We start from the raw sequence: 10,158 nt of genomic DNA on the forward strand, positions 1-10,158 counted from the left end.
GAGTGAGGAGAGCAAGGAGAGGGGAGGAGATAAGGAACAAAGGAAATGCCAGAGACATAAAAAGAACAAGCCAAACTTTCCTCACCAGACTCCAGGCTCTGTGGCCCTTCTCTTCAGAAACCTGCTGCTTGCTTGCTACCTCTGTATCCTGTTGTTCAGTTCTTTGCTGAATGAAGACAATAAACCCAGCACCTCTAGACAGTCACACTATGACCACAACCCATCTGTTACAGTTTAGACGTGGTGTTCCCCAAAATCTCACCCGTGAGACAATGCAAGAAGATTTGGAGGAGAAATGATTGGGCTCTATCTTTAACCTAATCAGTGAATTAATTCCTAAGGGGATTAAATGAGTGGTAACTGGAGGCAGGTGGGGTGTGGCTAGAGGAAGTGGTTCACTGGGGGCAGGCCTATGGGGTATATATTTTGTAACTGGAGAGTGGTGTCTCTGCTTTCTGATCACCATGTGAGCAGCTTCCCTCTGCCACACTCTTCTCCAGGCTGTTCCTGCTTCACCTTGAGCTCTGAGGAATGGAATCAGCTGTCAATGGATTGGGACCTCTGAATCCATGAGTCCTTAAATAAACTTTTTCTCCTAAAATTGTTCTGGTCAGATCTTTTAGTCACAACAGGAGAAAAAAGCTGCCCAAAACACCATCCAACATCTTAGTATAAGAACTTTCTGGTTCTCTAAACTCCTCTGCTTCACCATACTTCAGGTATCCACTCCCCAGGTCGCTTCCTGGATTGTGGCATACATTCTGAGATCTTAAACCTGAGTTCTTTATTCTAACCATAACCCTCATCTCGACGTTGCTTTGAATCTCTTACTGTTTGGCAATCTGCTCTTGGGTCTCTGTTTTCTTTCTGACAGTCTGATGTAACTTCACTAACTTATAATCTCTTGTATACTGGTACATTTTTTCCCTTATTTCATTCATTCACTTAACCAACATTTACCTGATTACCTACTGAATGCCAGTCACTTGTTTAGAAACTTGGGAATTCGGTGTCAGAAATAAATAAATTTAACTTTTATTTTGGAGTGTATATTTGAGAAGAGGAAGGCAGACAATAAGCAAATAAACAAGCACATGTATATACATCAGAATATGATAAGAACTATGGAAAAATATAAAGCAAGTTAAAAAGGGGTAGAGTGGGCTAGGAATGAGGGAGTTATTGTTACTTTATATGCTAGAATGGTCACGGAAGTCCATACTGAGGTGACATTTGGACAAAGACTTGAAGGAACTCAGGGAATAAGCAAGGCACATCTTATGAGAAATGCTTTATAGGAAAAGGAAGGAGGTTGCTGATGATCTCAGATTGAGAGTGAATTTGGCATGTGGTGGACAGCAAAGGAGCACTGTGTTTGAAGCAGAGTGAATGGCAGAGGGCACAGGGAGAGGCATCATGAAGGACATGGGTGGGGACCAGGCTGGATCCAGTTCAATCTAATTCCTGCTAGCATTTTATTTATTATTTTTTTATTTTGCTTATTTTTATACTCTTTAATGGATCTTCCTCTAAACATATAAGCATGCTCTAGTACTTCTCCTGGACTAAACGAATAAACCACAAATACACGATTTTAACTACCACCTGATCTTTCTCCTCCTCTTGCTAATTAAGCCTCTCAAAAAAGTAACATTAATTTATAGTCCCATCCACACATGCACATCTCTTATTTCTTCTTTAATCCACATAATCATATGCTACATACCGAACCTGCTGTTGTCAAGGTTGTTGCTAAAATCAAAGGACATATTTTAGTACTGCTTTTACTTTATACTCTCTCTCTCTCTGGCTATGAATTATTGACCATTCTTTTCTTGAAATTTCCTCTATTGGTTTTCAGGGCATGATATGTTCCCCAGGGTTCCATTTTTGGACCTCTTCTGTCCTCCACATCCTCTTCTCACAATGCCATTCACTTTCATGACTCCAATTGTCATCTATATGCTGATAAGTCTTTAATATATAATTCTAGGCCAAGCTGCTTTTGTAAAATTTAGTTCCAGGCCATATATCAAAGTTCCTACTACCTCCCTTGAATGTCTCCAAGGTACTTGAAACTCACTGTGCCCATAATTTATCTTCTTTTCTTCTACAAGCTACTTCTCTCCTCTTTCCCTATTTCCCAAGTTAATGATGAAATCAAGAGTCAACCTAAGTTTTCAAATGAAACTTTGTTTCAGTCCCTTGCTCAAATGGTCACTAAATCCTGTGATTCTACATACAGTCACATCCTTGATGAAAACCTCTGTAGCTAAATTCTATTCGTCTTTTCAGAGTCCTCTCAGTTGTCTTTCCGTCTTAAGTTATTTCTTAGATTCCAGGTCCCTGCCCTTGGCTAGAGTAAATAGCCTTCTTACCTGCTTCAAGTGCTTAATATACTCTTTGGCAATCATTTTGGATGTGTCTTTGAAGACTGTAAGCAACTTGAGGGTTGCTTATGTGTCTGTAGTGTTTATCATAGTGCCTGAAATATTGGAGATGCTGAACAGATATGTGTTGAAAGAATACAACTGACAGCCGACACTTGATAAAAGGTAAGTGAGACTTTATGAGGTGGAGAACAATTTGTTCATCAGAATTCTTATGATAGCAAGTGGCAGGAACTCACTAACAATTAAGAAGATACTCGGGTAGTTCCTAGAATGAGGGCTCTATATTTGTACCCCAGCAAGGCAATAACCAGAGCAGGTATGAGACCTGGAGAATGAATTAGGGATTTGAAGGTAATCAGGTTCTTTTTATTTTTTACTGTTTTCCTTTTCTGTGTTGGCTTTATCTTCTTAGTAAGGCTTTCCTCATGAGCCTAAAACTATGCATGCCTGGAGTTTCTGGAGGCAGACCATATATATGTCAATTACTGGACTAACAAATGTAACCAGTGTGATGGAGTGTATCAGATAGATGCCCATTTCCAAACGTGGATAAGGAGTGTGACCCTGGAATTTGACTGGTTAGAAGAATGCAATTCTCAATCAGACTATGTGATCAGAGTGGAGATTGATAGTACTAAAAGAAGGGAAGATTTCTGGACAGACATTAAAGTATCTACTTACTAAAACTAGCAATATTAGCTAACTTTCTAGTATCTATTTTGTAATAGGCACTCTTTTAAGCACTTCATGTGAATTTTCTCATTGAATTATTATAATTACTCTATTGGATGAATACTTAAATTATTTTATCTGTAATAATATACTGCTCAACAAAGAGTGGCTTATTTGAAGGTTTTATTTTGTCCATATAACTACCAGTACAGAATAAGACATGTGATTCCAGTATTGTGATCAGCTGCTCAAAGACATCAAGACTTTTGGTTGGCTTTTCTCCAGTTCCATTGGGTTTCCATTCATGATCACAAAATGGCTGCCATAGCTCCAAGTTCATATCGTCATGCACCCTATTAAAATATAAGAAGGCAGTGGAGGCTTCTCCTTGTGCTTCTTTTTTTAGGAAGAGGAAACATAACAGGAAAAATTCCCATCAACTTTCCTTGAGAAATAACAGACCAGAATGACATTTGATACTCATTGATCAAGTAAAGAAGGGAAAACAAGTCTCTTGACATTTTTAGCCTAATAGTGGAACTATATATTTTCTGGCAAAGAAGACAATAGAAGAAAGGCTATTGGCAGTCTCCACAAGTTTTTAATTCAGAGTGTAATATTTTATTGGAATGTTTTGGTAAAAGAAATAGAAAAAGTTTATTTTTTTCTCTCATGACGTTTAACATTTTATCTTTGTTCTCTGTGTTAGTCTCTGTGTATGTCTTGGTGTGGTTCTTTTGTAACTTTGTACATTTGGGGTCCTGTAAACCTCTTTTATTTTGATTCTCCTTTCCATTCCATTCCTTAAGTTTGGAAAATTTTCTGATATTATATCATTGAAAAGATTGTGCATTCCACTGGATTGTATCATCTATTCTGATAACTCTTAAATTTGGTCTTTTCATGTTATCTCATAATTCTTGGATGTCCTGTTCATGGTTTCTTACCATCTTCTCTATTTTAAAGATTTTATATTTTGTCTTTATTGCCTGAGGTTCTGTCCTAAGTGATCTAGTCTGTTGGTGAAGCTTTATATTGGATTTATAATTTGGTTTATTGATTCATTCATTTCAAGGATTTCTGCTTGTTTTTCCCCCCATAGTCTCTAACTCTTTATTGAGGTGATCTTTCACTTCCTGTATTTTTTTTTCTTTGATTTCACTCCTTATACTATCCTTTATTTCACAAATACATTTAACTATGTACATTCTGAACTCCTTCTTGGACATTTCTTCTACTGTGCTATCATCAGTGAATTCTGTCATTGGAACATTTTGGTTTATTTGGGGCACTTTGTTCTCTTGTTTTTTCATGTTGTTTGTGTTTTCCTATCTAGCAGTGTGGATCTAAGGCAGAACAAATTTTATCCTACATACCTGTAGTGTCCCTGAAGGTTTCCAGTGCCTCACTTTTAATGGAGAGACCAATATCAACAGTGCCCAGTGTAAACAATATATAGCCTTAAACTTAATAGCTCCCACTAAGGCATCTACTGCTTTCTTGCATTAAATCAAAATGATAAGTTCAATAACTATCCATAGTATAAACAGAAAAATTGTTAAAACAGTTTATAATTTCAAATGGTGGAAAGCATTCCCTCTAAAAACTGGAACAAGACAAGGATGTCCTCTTTCACCACTTCTATTCAACATCATCCTTGAAACTCTAGCCAGAGCAATTAGACGGATGAAATAAATTAAAGGTATACAAATAAGTAAAGAAGAACTCAAAACTATCACTATTTGCTGATGACATGATCTTTATCTATAATATCAAAAAAATCCCACTAAAAATCTTCTAGAACTAACAAATAAATTCAGCAAAGTAGCAGGATATAAAATCAACACCCATAAATCAAATGCATTCCTGTGTATCAGCGATGAATCCAGTGAAAGAGAAATTAGGAATAGCCTCAACAGTTCACTAAAGAAAAAAACCTCAGAAGATAGAAAGATCTTCCATGCTCCTGGATAGGCAGAATTAATATTGTCAAATGGCCATACTACCAAAAGCATTATACAGATTTAATGCAGTTTCTATTAAAATCCCAATGACATTATTCATAGAAATAGAAAAAGCCATCATGAAATTTATTTGGAAAAATAAGAGACCCAGAATGGCCAAAGCAATCCTTAGCAAGAAAAGTGAGCAGGAAGTATCACAATACCATATCTTAAACTATACTACAGATCCGTAGTAACAAAAACAGCATGGTATCATCTCCACAATAGACATGCAGACAAATGGCACATAATAGAAGACATGGAGACAAACCCACACAAATACAGTTATCTCATACTAGACAAAGGTGCCAAAAACATTCACTGGAGAAGAGTTATCCTATTCAACAAGTAGTGCTAGTAAAACTGGAAATTTATATGTAGTAAAATGAAATTAAACCTCTATCTCTCACCTGCACAAAAATCAACTCAAAGTGGGTCAAAGACTTAGGCACTAGAACAAAGACCCTGCACCTAATAGAAGAAAAAAATAGGCCTAGATTTTCACCATGTCGGCCTAAGATCTGATTTCCTTAAGAAGACCCCTAAAGCACAAGAAGCAAAATCAAGAATCAACAAATGGGATGGATTCAAATTAAAAAACTTCTTCTCAGCAAAGGAAACAATCAATGATGTGAGGAGACAGCCTACAGATTGGGAGAAAATCTTTACCACTTGCACCTCCAATAAAGCATTAATCTCTAGTATATGTAAAGAACTCAAAAAACTTAACACCAAAAAAATCAAATAACCCAATCAACAAATGGCTAAAAAACTAAACAGACACTTCACAGAAGAATAAATATAATCAATCAACAAATACATGAAAAAGTGTTCAACATTTCTAGAAATTAAAGAAATGCAAATCAAAACTACACTAAGATTTCATCTCACTCTCCTCAGAATGGCAATCATCAATACAGGCAATAATAAATGTTGGTGAGGATGTGGGGGAAAAGGTACACTCATACAGTGCTGGTGGGACTGCAAATTGGTACAACCACTATGGAAATCAGTATAAAACTTCCTCAGAAAACTTGGAATGAAATCACCATTTGGCCCTGCTATCCACACCTTAGTTTATATCCAAAAGATTTAAAAGCAGCATACTACAATGATACAGCCACATCAATGTTTATAGCAGCTCCATTCACAATAACTAAACTATGGAACCAACTTAGGTATCCTTCAATAGACAAATGGATAAAGAAAATGTGGTATATATATTCAATGGAATATTATTCAGTTTTAAAGAAGAATGAAATTATGGCATTTGCAGGTAAATGAAGTTGGAGAATATCATGCTAAGAGAAATAAGCCAATCCCCCCAAACCAAAGGCCAAATGTTTTCTCTAATATGCAAATGCTAACTCACAATAAGTAGGGGTGGGGGGAACTAGAGAAGAATAGAGTTACATTAGATTAGGTAGCAGGAAGTGAAGGGGGTAGGGAATGTGGGGATAAGAAGGATAGTAGAATGAAACATACATTATTACTTTATGTATATCTATGACTGCATGACCAATGTGTTTCTACAACATGTACACTCTGAAAAATGAGAAATTATATCCCATCTATGTATGATATATCAAACTGCAAAAAATGTATTCTACTGTCATGTATAACTAATTAAAACAAATAAAAATTATTAATAAAAAGAAACAGGAAAATTGACTAGCAATGACTTCAACCACAAGGACACTTCTTGTTAGTCTAATAATGAGTCTGGGATTAGGCTCAGCATTGTTACCAAGGACTTGCATTCTCTCTACCTTGCCATTCTCAGTGTTGGTGATATGGTTCCTCCTGGTTACACGTTGTGGATAATTCAAATGTCATATTTGCATTTAACATCTTCACATTCAGTATAGAAGGAATAGATGGAAGACATTGTTCTTCAGTCTTTCTCTTATAAAGAAGGAAAATATTTCTTAAAATTCCCAACATTTCTCTCTCTCTCTCTTTTTTTTTTTCTTTTTGGCCAGACTGTCATTCCAAATTATATGTCTTGCCTTAGATCTATTCCTGGCAAGTGAAAATTGTTTGATGTGGCTGGGCATGTTGGCACATGACTGTAATCTTAGGAACTGGGAGTCTGAGGCAGGAGGATTGTGAGTTCAAAGCCAGCCTCAGTGACTTATCGAGGCCCTAAGCAACTTAGTGAGACCATGTCTTTAAATTAAAAAAAAAAAAACATAAAAAGGGCTTGGGATGTAGCTTAATGGTAGAATGACTCTGGATTCAAAATTGCTTGATATGATTGGTATGGATTAAACGTGTACAAGCAAAGTAGACAAGGGTAAGATTATTTTCAAACAGTGCCCTGCAAGTGCATGTGGTTGAAACCTAGAGTGGAATGAGGGATACTGAATATTTGTCTCCTCAACAGAATCTTTTTTATATAAGTCATTGAATATTTAGACCCATTCTTAATGTTGGATAGTTTTAGCCAACATTCAGTCAGGTTAGTACCATAAATATGTTTAGTTATGTATTAGGGAGTATGCTAGCAATACAGATACAAAGATGAATCAAACAAGTCCTTGAACCTCAAGGAGCCAACACTCAGGCATTAAAGAGAATCTCTATATTTGATCTTCTATGTATTTGAGTTCATGTTTTTTTTGTGTCTTGTATTTTCTCCCTAGAATTTGTTTAAGTGTATGAAGATGCGTGATTATTTTTCTTAATTATTATAAACTGAAAAAAGAATTTGATCAAACAAGAATGACATTACAGAATTAATTTCTTTTTCTTGTTGTCTAAAACTGTGTGAAAATTTATTAGCTGGTTGGTGGCACTAATTGGCACTCTCTTCAACAATCTCCAAGCAAGCAAGTATTAATTAGACATGGAAAAGAGAGTGTTCTCTTATCATGTAACCCAGCAGGTGGTTGCTACAGTTGAGGGCAGGGGTGGAGTTGGTGATACAAGTTGCATCTTGCTAAATCACTTTATTTTAGTGTAGAAACCTGTACATCTTATTCGTTAGATGCAAAGCGTTTAGTTCAAGACTCCCCATGGACTCAATCTATGGCTTTGCAGATTTTTTTCTATTCTTCTTGTGTAGGACAGAAATACATACAATACATTATTAGCAAATCTATCCTTTCCAGCCCTTCCAATCAGTGTGGCAATGAGGTTCATTAAATAATGACTAATTTAAGTCTCTAGTCATATGTTTGGGCATCGATCCCTATGAATTTTATATGCCGAAGTGACAGTCCTTTTCTGTGGATTCTATTATCTCTCCTACCTTTCCTTTTGATTTTCTTTCCCTGGGGTTCTCTTCTCCAGCAGGACTCACTGAACCTCTCCCTTTTCTCTGGTAATCTGACCCATTGTCATGATTTTAACTTCCCTTTATAGCAGAGGAGCAGGCAGGTATTAGATATGTGAACTGGATCAGTACAAGTAATAGGAAAGGATGGGGCCTGTGGCAAACTGGAAAAAACTAAAGACATTTAATGTTATCCTTAGAAAAAAAAAGTAAACCAAACAAAACTCCACAGTGCTGGGCCAAATAAAAGGTTCTGTCAGATGAATTCAGCACTTATTATCTGACTTCCTATGCCTAACTCTCAAATCTGTGATCTGTAGTTGGCCTGTCCCCAAAGGTTCAACCCACATAGCAAATTGCCTGCTGGCCACTGAATGGGCTTCTAAAACCCACTGAATTTTACAATAATCTGGAAAAGCTTTTAAAGATTTGCTGCTTAAGAGCTGGAACCTACAATTTTTAATTTTTTTTAACTTCCTCAGGTATTGAGAATCGCTGCCAAAACACATTTGTATTTTTTTCAAGCCAAAGGATTTCTTATAATTTAAAAATGCAACTGGAAGATGATTGAAAACAAGAAGAGTGCTTTTAAATTTCAAATTTACAAATGTATAAATGTTTTGATTTATTCTTTCTTGTATAGTATATATTTCTATTGCATTACGGAATGTTACAGTTTTCTGTGATTTGTACTTTAAAAGATTTTAGATGTTTTGTGGATATTTAAAAGCTTCATTTTTTAAAACAATGTGCATTCTCTCTTTGATAGGTAAAACATTCTTTCTTTTATCTGATATCATGCTTCTATGTTTCCTTATTTGAGCACTAACAATTTTGGAGATATGCATGCTAAGTCTACATGAATATATATGATTTGTAACTTTTTCCTTATAGTTTAGAATTTTATGTTTTAATGTTAAAGGTTCTTGAGGGGACATAAATTTATGTAATTATTTGCATACAACTTTTTTTGTGAATTGTTACTCTTATCATTAATGATTTCTAGACACTGTAGTAAACAGCTACCTTTTTGGAAGGAAGGGTAAATGTTTGAAGATCTATCATGTATTAGTCTACAGACATAAATGTATGTGTGTGTATGTGTGGTTTTTATATTTCTGTATTTTCAATCTATCATTTTGTTTTAACTATCATATCTTGTTAGGATGCTATACCTGGATTAGAAATTCAGCTTCTAATGCAATAGTTTGTATTTTTATAGTAGAATATAATCTATTTGCATTTTTTGTGTTTATCAATAATTCTGAACTTATTCTTTTTGTTATTTATTATACTTACTTTTTTTTTTTAGCCCTTTTCTGCTTTCTGTCATTTTTGTCTTTCCAGAACTTTAACTTTCAGGAATTGATTTGAAATTTTGTATTCCATGTCTTTGGATCTTATGTTATTAGTATTTTTGTATGTTGGGGGCTGTATTCTGAAATCATGTCTTAGTTTTTTTGTAGTTAGCTTTCATTCTGGTAAAACACAATAGTAAATAGCTTCTCAAGAAATTATTTCAGAAGAATTTATGTATGATAAAATTCCTAAAAATATCTACATTTTCCTTGTACTTGAGTTTTGATGATATAGTTTTATAGCATCCTTATCTTTAATATATATATATGTATATGTACATATATATATATATATGTATGTGTATATATAATATATAATATACACATACATATATATATATATTTCGTTGTAGATGGACACAATACCTTTATTTTGTTTATTTATTTTTATTTAGTGCTGAGGATCGAACTCAGTGCCTTACATATGCAAGGCAAATGCTCTACTGTTGAGCCCC

At 35.0% G+C, this 10,158-nt stretch overlaps 1 pseudogene; it reads right to left on the bottom strand.

The window, feature by feature from the left end:
• The window catches only part of LOC113175992 (transcription factor Sp3 pseudogene), a 59,401-nt pseudogene extending 58,595 nt beyond the window's left edge, over positions 1–806 (bottom strand).
• Between the last annotated feature and the right edge of the window lie 9,352 nt (positions 807–10,158).

Source organism: Urocitellus parryii, chromosome 2 (genome assembly GCF_045843805.1).
Source record: "Urocitellus parryii isolate mUroPar1 chromosome 2, mUroPar1.hap1, whole genome shotgun sequence".
NCBI lineage: Eukaryota > Metazoa > Chordata > Mammalia > Rodentia > Sciuridae > Urocitellus > Urocitellus parryii.